At 36.5% G+C, this 13,842-nt stretch overlaps 1 protein-coding gene across 1 annotated transcript in view; it reads right to left on the bottom strand.

Moving 5' to 3' along the window:
* Nucleotides 1-1,545, bottom strand: part of LOC5574506 (GATA zinc finger domain-containing protein 14) — a 548,034-nt gene extending 546,489 nt beyond the window's left edge. The window contains exon 1 of the mRNA XM_021845578.1: nucleotides 511-1,545. The gene's annotated coding sequence lies outside the window, so the exon portion shown is untranslated. The remainder of the gene's footprint in view (nucleotides 1-510) is intronic.
* Nucleotides 1,546-13,842: the final 12,297 nt, after the last annotated feature.

The following is a 13,842-nucleotide window of genomic DNA, read 5'->3' as shown; positions in this document are numbered from 1 at the left end:
CTGCTAGGTGGATAAATCACAAATGTTTTACATCAAAATAAAGCTTAAGAAATATCCTCCAACTCTTCAGAAAATACTACCCTTCAAAAAACATGTTAAGTTATCGAAAACGTAAAAAAGGCACGCTTTTCGCCAATTTGAATGATTACAAGCAAGTGGGCACTTTAGTTTGTTGATGACTGTTAGTTATCATGTGTACATTTAATAAATGAGTTGATTTTACGTACATGCTTTCGAAACTAAGGTATGCATAAAGTATAAAGGGGATACCTACTCACTGATTTAAATATGAACTTGGATTGATATTAAGCAAACATCGTTGCAATCTCCTATTGCTACGATTAGTGGTGTGCTTATGTCTGTTTGCTTTACAATCAGATGGCTAACAATAGCTTAATTTTGTTGTATCGAGTTTCCTTGATAGTGTTGCCTATCACAGAACAATAAGAAACGAATGTTATATTTGAAACAATGCTAATTAAGAAATCCAAAAAGACATGATAAACTTACCTCATAATTATGTTATCAAGCACAAACGATCTGTACAACAGAATCAGTCAATTTTTGACACAGTTATTTTCTCCGATACCATAGAGCTTCATGGAGTTCCATGCATCACACTAGCTTCAATATGAAATCCAAATTCTTTCACGCCTTCAAGAACTAAGCTGGTGCCGATGTTTCGAAAGATCAACGACACGCGAGTGAAGTCAGCCTGTTATGTTCAGTTATTATACAGCCATATATTCTCTTCTACCACTTCAGCACCCATCGCACGCTTTCGACAAGGAGCCAGCATTTATAGGCGGCTATCAATCAATTACCATTGATCGATCTCTTCCGATAGTGTGTGAATCACCAGCCACTTAAAAACCACTACTGGAATGTTTGAATCGAGCACCACTGAACGACACTCGTCTGGAGGTCAGCCCTCCACTTAACAAAGTATCGAAAATTGTTCAAACTCGTCAAATCAACGCACTAATGGGACCATCTTCCGACAAACGAAACTTTCTTCCAACCTCACTGATGATCTTCACTCCATTAGAGATTCACTCTTCTTTTGAATTTTCTTCTACACATTACTTGAATGCACTTTTATTCATTCTCTTCCCATGCCGCCACATCCAAACACCATTCGTCTCGAAGAAGACCACGCAGAAAGTATCGGAATGTGTCCGAAAACAGCGAGCACGCACACAGTCTTCTACAATGGCGGGGTCTTCCCTTGAGTCACGACTGGCGATCGCACGACCAGATTACCTACACGCCACAGACAACGAAGGAACAGATTTCCTCGGAATTGATAACACATTCACCCAAACAGAATACCTTCCCTGCACCATGCATCTCTTCTTAAGCCATGCCTCTTAACACACCTTGATGACATCAACAATCAACACACCATCTATGATGGGCTTTACTAACGAACGAAAACGGCCACTGGGAGCACACGAGAGCTCTCTAACTGCACTGTCGCACGGGTCGAACACAACTGAACAACATCTCTCCAAACCAGTTTGTTTGGACTTGGCCGGAGCATCTGGACTGGAAGTGCATCTCGTGGTGCGGCACGAACTACGAAGCAGCGATAAGCGGACACGACAACGATTGGCAAGTGCAATCGGTCGGGTGAATATCGACCGGGCACGAAGACCACACGAGACGAACGATGGTTGCCGAAGCAGAATGTAAACAACTGGTTCACTGTCGGTTTGAAGCGGGCGGAATGTTGTTGGGTTAGTTTTGTCAGGTTGGTAGACATGTGAGCGAAGGTGGTTCATCGAAAAGTATGGCGAAAATTGAGCAACTTGGTTAGATGAAGTTCGATGGTTGATTATTTACAATTTTAGTGTTTTAATTTATTGGCCTCTATTTTAGTTGATATTTTCTCCTATGTTTCGTAAATGATTTGCTAGTTATCTTAGGTTTTATAATCATTTGTCATTCAAAGCAAATGTGTTCGTTTTTGTTCTGTTTCAACCTAGGTTCGCACTAGTTCCAAACTAACTGCTGTCAAAACGTTTTTTTTTTCGTTCAGGTTAATTTCGCACCCAAAACCGATAGGTTCGCACTGTGATAAATCACGGTTTCTTGACTGGGTTCACCAATGCAACTGTATTCGAATTGTAAAGATTGTAACATCAACAATATTTTTCAGTATTACAAACCAAAAAGAAAAGAATCCTAAAGGCAAAATAATGCGCTTGCGGTTACGCTCGCTGCTTCTGCATTCAAATTATTAGAATCAGAATCTGAATCAGATTTTGACCCGGATTTCAAAGATTTGTTTTTATCAATTATTTTGGAAATATAAAAGATAATTAATCAAAAGCGTGTAGGCAGTTATGTGAACGACGTGGTGGAGAACTACACGTATGAAAAGGTAGTGCCGTAATCCGGGGTCAAATTGATCACTGGAATGAATTTGATCAGATCGGTGCCAAATAGCATTTTTATTCAAGGATGTTTAATTTTGGCTGTGGTTTAATCTTTCGTTGACTTCATAGACATTCCATGTTTTCTAGTTTATAGATATCTAATGATGATTTTGAACTATTCCATTTTTATTAGGGTCAGTTTTGCACAGAAATATTCACAGTTTTCGATTTCAAAAGAAATTGTCTAGGTATATTTTGGATGGGAAACAAAATTTGTTTTGCAATAATGTGATGACATCATACACGAGTTGAAAGAATTTTGACATATAATAAATCTTCGAGCTGTTTAGTAGAATATCTATAAGTAGATGAAAAAACCGAATTACTGCAGTACTGCACAAACTCCCCAACGTTCTCGCCTGACAATGTTGGATATATTGTCCAGCATTCGATTTGAACCTCGCACGTTTCGATGTTACACAGCAAGATGTTTCGTCCGCCTTGCGTAAACTTGACATCACAAAGGGACCTGGAATAGATAATCTTCCACCGTTGTTTCTCAAAGAGTGCGTTGATTCTCTTCAAATACCGCTGACGATCATTTATAATCGATCGCTCCATGGCAGCACTTTTCCGATGCTCAATCAGCCTCAATCACTCCGATCTTCAAAGCTGGTTCTACACGTGCCGTTGAAAACTACCGAGGAATCTCGATTTTATGCTGCCTGGCGAAAGTTTTTGAAGAATTAATTTATAACGTTTTGTACACTGCATGTCAACCTCTGATATCAGAATTCCAACACGGATTCGTCAAAAAGCGTTCAACTACGACAAATCTTATGACGTTCACAAACTTCCTCTCGACCGAAATCGAAAATAAGCACCAGGTAGACTTCGACTTTTCCAAAGCATTTGATAAGGTTCCACATGATCTCGCTATTGCAAAGCTTAGACACCTAGGTTTTCCAAATTGGATAGCTCAATGGTTGCGGTCTTACTTAGCACGCGTAAGGCGTTTGTCAATATAAACGGCACGCATTCCCGCGTTATCTCAATCACGTCGGGCGTGCCGCAGGGTAGCGTCTTAGGACCGCTGATATTCATTCTCTTCATCAATGACCTCTGTTTTCGACTAAAATCGGGAAAATTGTTGTACGCCGACGATTTGAAAATTTATAGGATTATCAAGTCTCATTTGGATTGCTGTGCGCTTCAGAACGATATAGATGAGCTCGTGAATTGGTGTCAGGAGAACGGTATGGAGCTAAACATAAAAAAAAATGCAAATCTATCGCATTCTCTCGCCGACACTCTCGTATTCAGTTTGAGTATATGGTCGGATCGGAACGGATTGAATACGTGGAATCAATATGCGACCTTGGAGTTACTGTCGACAGCAAACTACGTTTCAATGAGCAGGTCTCCCTCACTACTGCAAAAGCTTTTGCTGCCCTAGGATTCCTTCGCCACTCCACCAATTATTTTAAGGTGAAACAGTTTGGAATCAACTTCTAAGATTGCACTAAAACTTCAAAGGCACAAATCTCGCGAAGAAAGCATCCCACAACAGTGCACTTTTCATTTTGACTTTGTGCACTAGCAGAAAGCTTAAAATAAGAAGATCAGGAACGTTTGCCAACTATTTCTCCAGTTTTGTGCATTTGAAAACGTGAGTAGGGGGAGATGTCGGCCATTGTGCCGGCCATCTTTGGATTCTGAGATGTTTCAGGAACTGTTATCGAAAATCCCCAAAGGAATTCCTGGACGAAATCGCCAGAGAAGCTTCTGGAAACGCTTCTGAAGGATTCTCGGAGAAATTCCTAGAGGAAAGCCCGGACTAATTTCTGGACGAAATCCCTGGAGAAATTGGTATGTATTAGTAATCCCCTGATGAATTCCTGAAAAAAAAAATTACAAGGAGTTCTTGAGCAATACCCCCATTATATTCTATTTTAAATCGATTTTTATCTTATCTTTATTTATGAAATGAAAGCTTAAGATTTTAACTTTTCATTATATAATAATATATATTATATAATAAAATATATAAAAACTTCCTAGAAAACTTTTTTTTATACATTTTCATGTAAAGCCTGTGTTGATAGCAAAGCTCGAAGCTTTGAGCCAACCCTTCTCCAGTAGAGGAGCTAGGTAGAATACAGGACGTTTCGATGCTTACTGACTTTAAAATGGCTTGCTCAATTTTCACCACCTAATAAAATTTTAATCTTGTCGCTCCCCTGCGACGCCTATCCACCTATTCGTTTCTATCATTTGAATCTTCTATAGACCCCCTTTTCCTTTGAGTCGCATGACCGATATAACCATAAACAAAAATAATATAAAACAATCACGGTCGATACCTTCTCCAAAAAAGTCTTTCCCTCACCGCCCGCTGGGTGGAGGTGCCAAATAGTTATTGACACTAGTTTCACTACAATGTTAAATATTCTTTTGATTTTCACTAGACAGGGGGCGGCCATAAATGACGTAGCATTTTTTCACTGATTTTTACACCCCCTCCCCCCTCGTAGCATTTCGTCACAAATGCTGGTACTCCCCCCTGGAAAATACGTAGCATATCGAGCACACCCCCCTCCCCACATATATTTTTTTTTATTTGTTTTCCTTAGTGACTGGGTTGAAACAAAAATATTGAATTCAGAAGTTCAATTCAAAGTTTGACATTAATTACTGACTGAAATGAAAGGATAATCTATTCTAACAGTTTGATATACAGTATCGCTGAAAAGTAATTTGGAAAAGTTTTAAATAAACATTTTCCTTGGTTTTGGTTTCCAGTTTCTTATAGATTAAATTATATTACTATTGCTGTTCTTACCATAAAAAACAAGATTACTATAAAAAATGTGAAAAAAATTGATTGGATTGATGAAGCTCGTTACTGTCGAGTTAGGGTCCAATATTTTTTATAATATATTGAACAAAAAAGTCGTTATATTAGAGGATTGTTTTTTTTTTAATTATTCGTTGTTAGGAAATAGATTTCAATGAAAATTAATTTTATCCAATTTCAAATCATTTTAGCAAACAGTGGCCAGATAAATAAAAGATTACACTTGAAATGTTTGGAATGTTTGGAAAATTTTAGCGATTATTATACAAATACAATAATCTCTATTAATATTTCAGTTGATTTTTATTATTGTTTCCATACTGAAATAATCTTACACAATCTATAATGAAACCGTTGAATAATAAAAATTCTTCAAATTACCGAGTTATTAACAAAATTTAATGATAGGGCAATTTTGTTTACACTCGAATCTATTATCCTCATTAATATTCAGGTTATTCCATCAAGAGCATTGATATATCAAAACAAATGATGAGTTGATTGGGTGGAGATCTCCTGCAACATTGAAGGCATAATTCACGGAATAAATATCTTGCTTTAAATGCCAAGAAGAGCATATTTTATTTTCTTGAAGAAATAAAGCCCCAACAGAAAATTTGGATAAAACTAAAACGGCTGACTTTATGTCATGTTAACAAATGGCAAAAAATATGTACTCCAAGTTGTTAGAGCATTGATTTTTATTCAATTCATTAAACTTATTTTGTTTATTTATCAATTTGTTAATTTAGACGCGAATATAATATAATATTCACATAATTATTTAAAGCTTCAAAACATCTGTTTGATTGCATTTATCAAGAAATCTAAAGTTCCATAGATATTTTTTCAATCTTGTCATATGAATGTTTTGAAGCTTAATCATAATTTCATAACCCAAGTTTATAAGTAAATAAAAAGAAGTTTCATAAAAAATAATTCTATGCAATTTTTTTCAGCGCCTTTCTTTTTACGGACTTGATTCAAAATGCTACGTCCAGTAGCTAGGACCCCTCCCTCCCCCTCGTCACACTTCGTCACAAATTCGTGAAGACCCCCCTCCCCCTAAAAAGCTACGTCATTTATGGAAGACCCCATAGAAGAATGGTGTCTTCAGCAAAGTTGTTACCTTATTCAAGGACTACCCCTTAGTGAGCCTATTTTTTAGGAATTCAACCGCTAGGTGGTGCTAGTGAGCATACAAACTATGCACAAACTCTAAAGATATATGCTTGTATCTCAAGATAATGGTCATTTAGAAGCGTGATTTTTTCTACAAGTTTGTCCCAGTTGAAAATTGCTTTCAATTGAACATGTTGTAATCCAAGATGATGACCAAGAAAACAAAATGGCGACTTCCGGTTCATGAAAATTATTGTATCTCAAGATCCTGATCATTAAGAAGGACGATTTCTTCGAAAAGTTTGTGCAGGTTAGAAATTAATTTCAATTGAACATTTTGGAATCCAAGGTGGCGGTCCAGAATATAAGATGGTGACATCTGGTTCATGGAAACTATTGTATCTCAAGACTCTGATCATTCAGAAGGGCGATTTTTTGCACAAGATTGTCCATGTAGGAAATTGCTTTAAATTGAACATCTGAAATTCAAGATGGCAGCCTTGAAAACAAGATGGCGACTTCCGATTTATGCCAAACGTGTTCGGAACATTTTTAAAAATGTCTCCATAGTAATTTCCATGCAAACCTACTTTGTCGTTGGGCCACCTTTAAATCACCACCTAGAAAAATTTTAGAGAACACTATGTTTATGGTAAGGATGGTAAGAAAGATATGGGAGATTGGATTTTCAAACATTTTTAAATTTTGAGTCGCCCCAAGGCACATTCTTTGTGGCACCTACTTTACTTCGTTTTGTCGCAAGGCTTTTTTGTGTATTTATTTAAACTGATTTGTATATTCTGGTTGAACTGCTGGCTTAGAGAGACTGTAATAAAATCATGTTTATTATGAAATTGCATCTCTGGATTGTCTTTTATATAAAATAACAGTCAAAACAGAATCAGCAAAAGTACTCTGTGAAAGCATCTTCTTCAAAATGTTAACAACTACCGAAAAACTAAACATTACATATGCTTTACAATTGGATTAAATGGACACTTTTTCGCAAATTTCACATCAATTTTCCCATTTAATCCAATTGCAAAGTATATGTTAGTTTTTCAGTAAGAGATTTTAAAGAGATTTTAAGGTTTAGAATGAATCTGTCCTGGATTGGTAAATGCTGTTCGATGGCCTAAACTGCTAAACATCTTCAATTGTCAATTTAAATTGTTCCAGAATTAAGTTATTTTGGCTCGTAGCTACTAGTGGCATCTAATGGCTACTGTCCATTACGCTTCATTAACCTTAAAAATAGAACCGTAAATTACTTAAAAAATGAGAAATATATTTCATACTTTCAGACCCTGAAAATAATGGCGAGAATACGTCAACAATTTTTTTATTCACTTCCATAAAGCTTAGATTGAACTTCTTCTTCTTCTTTTTGGCATTACGTCCACACTGGGACAGAGCCTGCTTCTCAGCTTAGTGTTCCACAGTTATTAACTGAGAGCTTCCTTTGCCAAAGTTGCCATTTTCGCATTCGTATATCGTGTGACAGGTACGATGATACTCTATGTCCAGGGAAGTCAAGGAAATTCCCATTACGAAAAGATCCTGGACCGACCGGGATTCGAACCCAGACACCTTCAACTTGGCTTAGCTTTGTAGCCGCGGACTCTAACCAATCGGCTAAGGAAGGCCCCTAGATTGAACTATAAAAGATTATAGTGTAGGCAAGAAATGTCAGAAAGGGGTCATGCTAGCGTAAAAAGCTGGTAATGTTGTCAACAAAATGTTAATAAAATTTTAGGTTAGTTTCACTAAATTACTATGATAATGTGTGCTCAACACTTACATATCAGAAATAAATTTATTGTTTGGATTTATGCTTATAGTGGAATGAAAATAAGGAATTTATTGATTTTTATACGTCCACTTTTAATAATCTCCAATTGAAGTTTGTGTTTATATTGTTTGAATAAGTATGAGCATTTATGACCGTAAAATTCATTGTTGCTACTTCGTTATTGACCAAAATAATCAAAATTGCAATACATTTGTCACGCATCGAAATAGGCGATTACTTTTTTTTATTACTCCCCATTATTGTACAATTCCAAAAATTCCAAGCATTATTAAGTCAATAACGTTGGAGGCCACGTTCATACGATCAGCGGAGAAGAGAAGGAATGTTAGTGTGAAATATATCATCATTAAAGATTGTATCTTTGCATCCTCATGATTGTCACGGGAATGAATTTTGATTAGTTGGGAGGATTCAGAAGCTACGCAAACCATAATCACATTGGTAGGCGATGCAATTCATGAAACCTCATTTTAAAAGGTAATCTTTTTGCAAAGATGACCCTTGATTAAAAAATATGTCTGCTGACCAGTGCACAGTGGTCCAGGAATCAGTTTTACGCGGAAAGATGAATATTGAGCTTTAGAATGAAACATTAGACAAAAACGGTCTTCTACAAAGTTGTTTGTATTAGTAAGGTCCTTTGTTTGGTGTTATTGAACATTAGGGTGGACCACATTTTCATAGAAATTGTGTAACTAACTTTCTTATTTGTAGAAATTATACTATACATGCTTCAGCAAAGTTGTAGACCATTTAATTTCAAGCAACTTTGCCAAAAAAAGTTTTTTTATATCTCTTAAATTGACCGATTTAGAGCTATTTTCCTACGGTGACATAGGGTGGTCCGAACAAAATTGGTTTTCTGGCTCTAGAGTTTTAAATTCAAATTTCTCATCAAAGTAGTCTGTGAAACACTTTTATAACTTTGAAAAATGCGTAGTTTGGTGAGTGAAGAAACTCGTTATCTCTTTCCGTTTGGGAGTTATTGTTGTTTTTCTCTCAAAAACATGCCTACTTTGATCGTAAATATTTTTGATTGGGGCAAACATAAAAAATATCTTTTGACGGCATTCAAAAGACAAAATAAAATTGTATATTATATCAAAAAATTACAAATGTGTTATTTTTGTAACTCTAATAAAAGGCCCTTAAAAACAAATGATTTTAAGCAGAAAAACTTCAATAACTTTTGAACTAAAAAATATATCATCAATCTTTTTGCATGAAAATTTGCGTTTTGTTAAGTTCTAAAAGTCGTTCATAGACCGCTTTGACGAGAAATCTGAAATAAGAAATATAGGGCTTTAAAACTATTTTGAAGATTTTCATAGTATGTATTTCTTTATTATTTTGCATTTTGAGCATGAAAATAAAATTTTAGACAAAAATGATCTTCTACAAAATTGTTTATAAAAATGTAGGCTTTCATACTGAGTCATTCAAAACTAGGGTGGTCCACAATTTCACACAAGTCATATAATCAACTTTTTTATTTGCAAAAATACTGGTATATACTCTTAGGCAAAGCGGTAGAACTTGGAATTTTGACCAACTTTGCCAAAAAAAGTTTTTCTGTAGCTCAAAATTTGACCAATCTAGAGCATTTTTTCCTAATCATCAAAGGGTGGTCCAACAAAAATCAGTTTTTCAATTCTAGTGTTTTTAATATTAGTTTCTCGTCAAAATCGTCTATGAACGACTTTTAGAACTTAACAAAACGCAAATTTTCATGCAAAAAGATTGATGATATCTTCTTTAGTTCAAAAGTTATTAAAGTTTTTCTGCTTAAAAGCATTTGTTTTTAAGGGCATTTTATTAGAGTTACAAAAATAACACATTTGTAATTTTTTGATATAATATACAATTTTATTTTGTCTTTTGAATGCCGTCAAAAGATATTTTTTATGTTTGCCCCAATCAAAAATATTCACAATCGAAGTAGGCATGTTTTTGAGAGAAAAACAATAATAACTCCCAATCGGAAAGAGATAACGAGTTTCTTCACTCACCAAACTACGCATTTCTCAGAGCTCTAAAAGTGTTTCATAGACTACTTTGATGAGAAATTTGAATTGAAAACTCTAGAGCCAGAAAACCAATTTTGTTCGGACCACCCTATGTCACCGTAGTAAAATAGCTCTAAATCGGTCAATTTAAGAGATATAAAAAAACTTTTTTTGGCAAAGTTGCTTGAAATTGAATGGTCTACAACTTTGCCGAAGCATGTATAGTATAATTTCTACAAATAAGAAAGTTAGTTACACAATTTCTATGAAAATGTGGTCCACCCTAATTTTAAATAACACCAAACAAAGGACCTTACTAATACAAACAACTTTGTAGAAGACCGTTTTTGTCTAATGTTTCATTCTAAAGCTCAAAATGCATCTTTCCGCGTAAAACTGATTCCTGGACCATAGTGCAGTGAATAAATTGTCACCCAACACCCAGCAACAATTTTATTCCGCAACATCAGTTTATCACCACTTGAACGGAATATGACAAAGATCGATCACCACGTGCGCAGCGATTTTTTGGGCTTCGCATTATAATTTTCGAGAACTTTCTCTGTGTTCGTAAACATTGGCACACTATCGATCAGCATGCATAAAACAAATTTGGTTTTATGTTTGAAAGAACTGATTAATCGCGAGTTGAAAAGGTTGCAACAATGTTGTGCCCTGTGATTGTCATGACAATTTTGCTTCTGATTATATCCCAATCCGCAAAAGTATGTATAAACGGGTTGTGAGCGACTTGCTTTGTTGTTTGTTTTTCGTCTCCTTTGATGACAATTTGATTCACTGCAGCTGACAAACCATTGAAAGATATGGAAAATGCAAAATAGAACACGTTTGTTGAGTTTTCACGTTAATGTTGCTCAGATTCAATTGAACTGTGGCGCCAGTTTACATCTACGCCAAGTAGACATCTACAATAAATGTTCCACTACACTAATTTTCGCTTATCGTCGCGACATCTCCGCCAACAAGCGATTTGGCCACGTTGCGGTAGAGGCTTCTTTGTTTCCACGCACACCACATCGATGGAATACAACGGCGATGTTAACCAATTTCAGTTTATTAGCGAAGATGGCTCCAGACTGAGATCGAGATGTGGCGCTGTAGGAGTTGTAACTTGAGACCAAATCTCATAAATTCAGTTTTATGGCAAAATCTGCTGTTATAATGCCCATTGACTTGTTCTTTCGTTTGAGGGAGGGATATCCGATGAAAGTTGGCACAAATTTATCTCAATAGAGATGGCTGAAGTGGAGAGACATTCGATGAATCAAATAATGTCCATTTCTAAATATTAGTAAGTTGCAATTAAATTGAATCAGTTATGCAGACCAGCTCTACAAAAGGCATTAACTTCATCAAAATCCCATCCAAAAAGTTCATTATTCAGCATCCAGAGCAAAGATCCCGAACGCGAAGAAAGCAAACACGTGAAAATGCCCATCAATCACGTTTGCATCCTTTCAGATTCGCACCATCTTTGTACAGTCGAAGCTCGTTATAACGACAACATTTATTGCGACAAATCTCTCTATAACGACAGTTCACATGGTCCCTTTCAATTCCCATACTAATTTCAACTTTTATAGCGACATTTCTCTGTTTTGACCGTTCTCTATTGCGACATTAGTGTTATATTCAATAGTCACTCAATATAACGACATTCGTTTAGCTATTTTAGTACATATTATGATCGTTTTATTCCTCCATGCTCCATAACGACATCCAATCTCTTTATAACGACGATTATATAGCGACATTTCCGTATACCGACGGTCCCTTGCAATGTCGCTATAACGAGCTTCGACTGTACCTACTTATGCTCTTTGCCATTTTTACGGATCCGTCTGGTCGAACGAAGCAACTAAATACCTCTCGGCGACGCTAAGGACCCACCTACTGCTAGACGATTCTATCGTCTGGATAAAAGGATTTCAAGGAGTTGCGCCTTCCCTTAAGGAGAAAGTAATTTCCCGGGCATTGCATCCATCAATCATCCCTCTCGACCTTTGTTGACCTTCGACAATTGGAATTGAATTGATGGCCCCTGGAATTCGCCACCCGGGACCAATTCGGAATTTGTTCGTTCGAGAGGTTCTTGAAACAACAACAACTTCCATTAACTTTTTTCTACCCTCTTGACCATTCAGCACTTAATTACTAAGCCCACGGAAAAAAGGCAAACATTGTTCACCACTCTGATTTAATTAACCAACAAACAACAACGTGGAAACTGCGACCATTAGGAGTTGTCGAACCATGGCGCAACCGGCACTAGATAGATGTTGTGGATGTTCACCAGAAGTGGGGTTCAATTTTCCACCTTCTTCTTTCTCAGAAACAACCACTTAATAGACAAATGACCACTTATCGTGTCGTCGTTGCTCAGTGGACCCAAGTGTGTGGAAACAACTTTTTTTGTCCGTTTCTTACATCCCAAGTAGAAACAGACAGAGAGGAAGACATGCTGATGGAGCTCCCCATTGGTAATCAATCGTCATCGGAAATGGCACAACTGCTGCGACTTCCAATGTTCCGAAACAGAAGTGCTATAATGTGCGAGCGATTCGCGCGTTTACTAAGCGAACGTGATTTATTGGACCGGCGGTGGTGGAGCTATCTGTCTTGTCTTGTCGCTACAGTCGGCAAAGCAAAGTCGTTGAAGAGTCTACATAGACTTCTACTGACGTCAGAGCTGACTGGCTAAGGTGTGGTGTAATAGACCGTTTGTTTAGCGGATAAAGGTAAGGGCAGCTGAACCAAACTGGCCCATGGAAACTTGACATTAGGCACAGTTAGACGAGCTGGAACCTTTCGCTTCTGTCGTGACTACGGTGGGCCAAGGTCGCTGGATGAGCAATGGTTTGACTGGGGTCGCGGACGAACCTAACGAAAGAAGAGTCACACGGTATGCTTGGTCTGATACCTACTAATAACTCTCAGCTGTGAACGTGTTTGCAAAATGTGTATATGTTCGTTTAAGCCATGTCAAACAAATTCTCGTTCAACGTTAAATTGATTAATGTATTTTCAACGAAGTAAACAAATATTCGATTGATGAGTATTATAGTATATACTTGTAAAAAAAGTTTAATCGGCTACAAAATTATCAAAAGCTTTCGTTATATTGTTCACCAAAAATAGTTTCTTTTAATAGTGCAACTATAGGTGCAAGAGAGCTTAAATTGTAATCTAAACTACTTATCGGTAATTTTTAGAACAGATATGACCTGTGAATCAATTATATTTTCGTAATTAGATCATCAATAGACATTTCTGTACCGAATTATTTTTTTACGATATCGAGATCAAAACACAATCGATTTGAGTTACCGTCGTTGGGGGTGACAATGGGTCAAAAAGGGATGTGTACGAATTGTTTATTGAATAACTATTGCAATTTAACTGCAATAAACATCAAATTTGGTGTGTATGTACTTTGATGGTACATTAACAAATGTTCAAAACATTAAAGAAAAATATTTATTCACAGCGGCACCACAAGTGAATGAAAAATGACCCAATCTCACCCTATAGAGGGGGTGACATTTGGTCACTGTAATTGAAATAACTTGTTTTTGGTAATATGGTTGCCAAACCATTAACAGCTGAAGAATATTGATGAAATACGATGCAATCAAGATGAAA

This window comes from Aedes aegypti, chromosome 2, assembly GCF_002204515.2.
Source record: "Aedes aegypti strain LVP_AGWG chromosome 2, AaegL5.0 Primary Assembly, whole genome shotgun sequence".
In the NCBI taxonomy this organism is placed as follows: Eukaryota; Metazoa; Arthropoda; class Insecta; order Diptera; family Culicidae; genus Aedes; species Aedes aegypti.
This window is presented reverse-complemented; position numbering and strand designations above follow the sequence as displayed.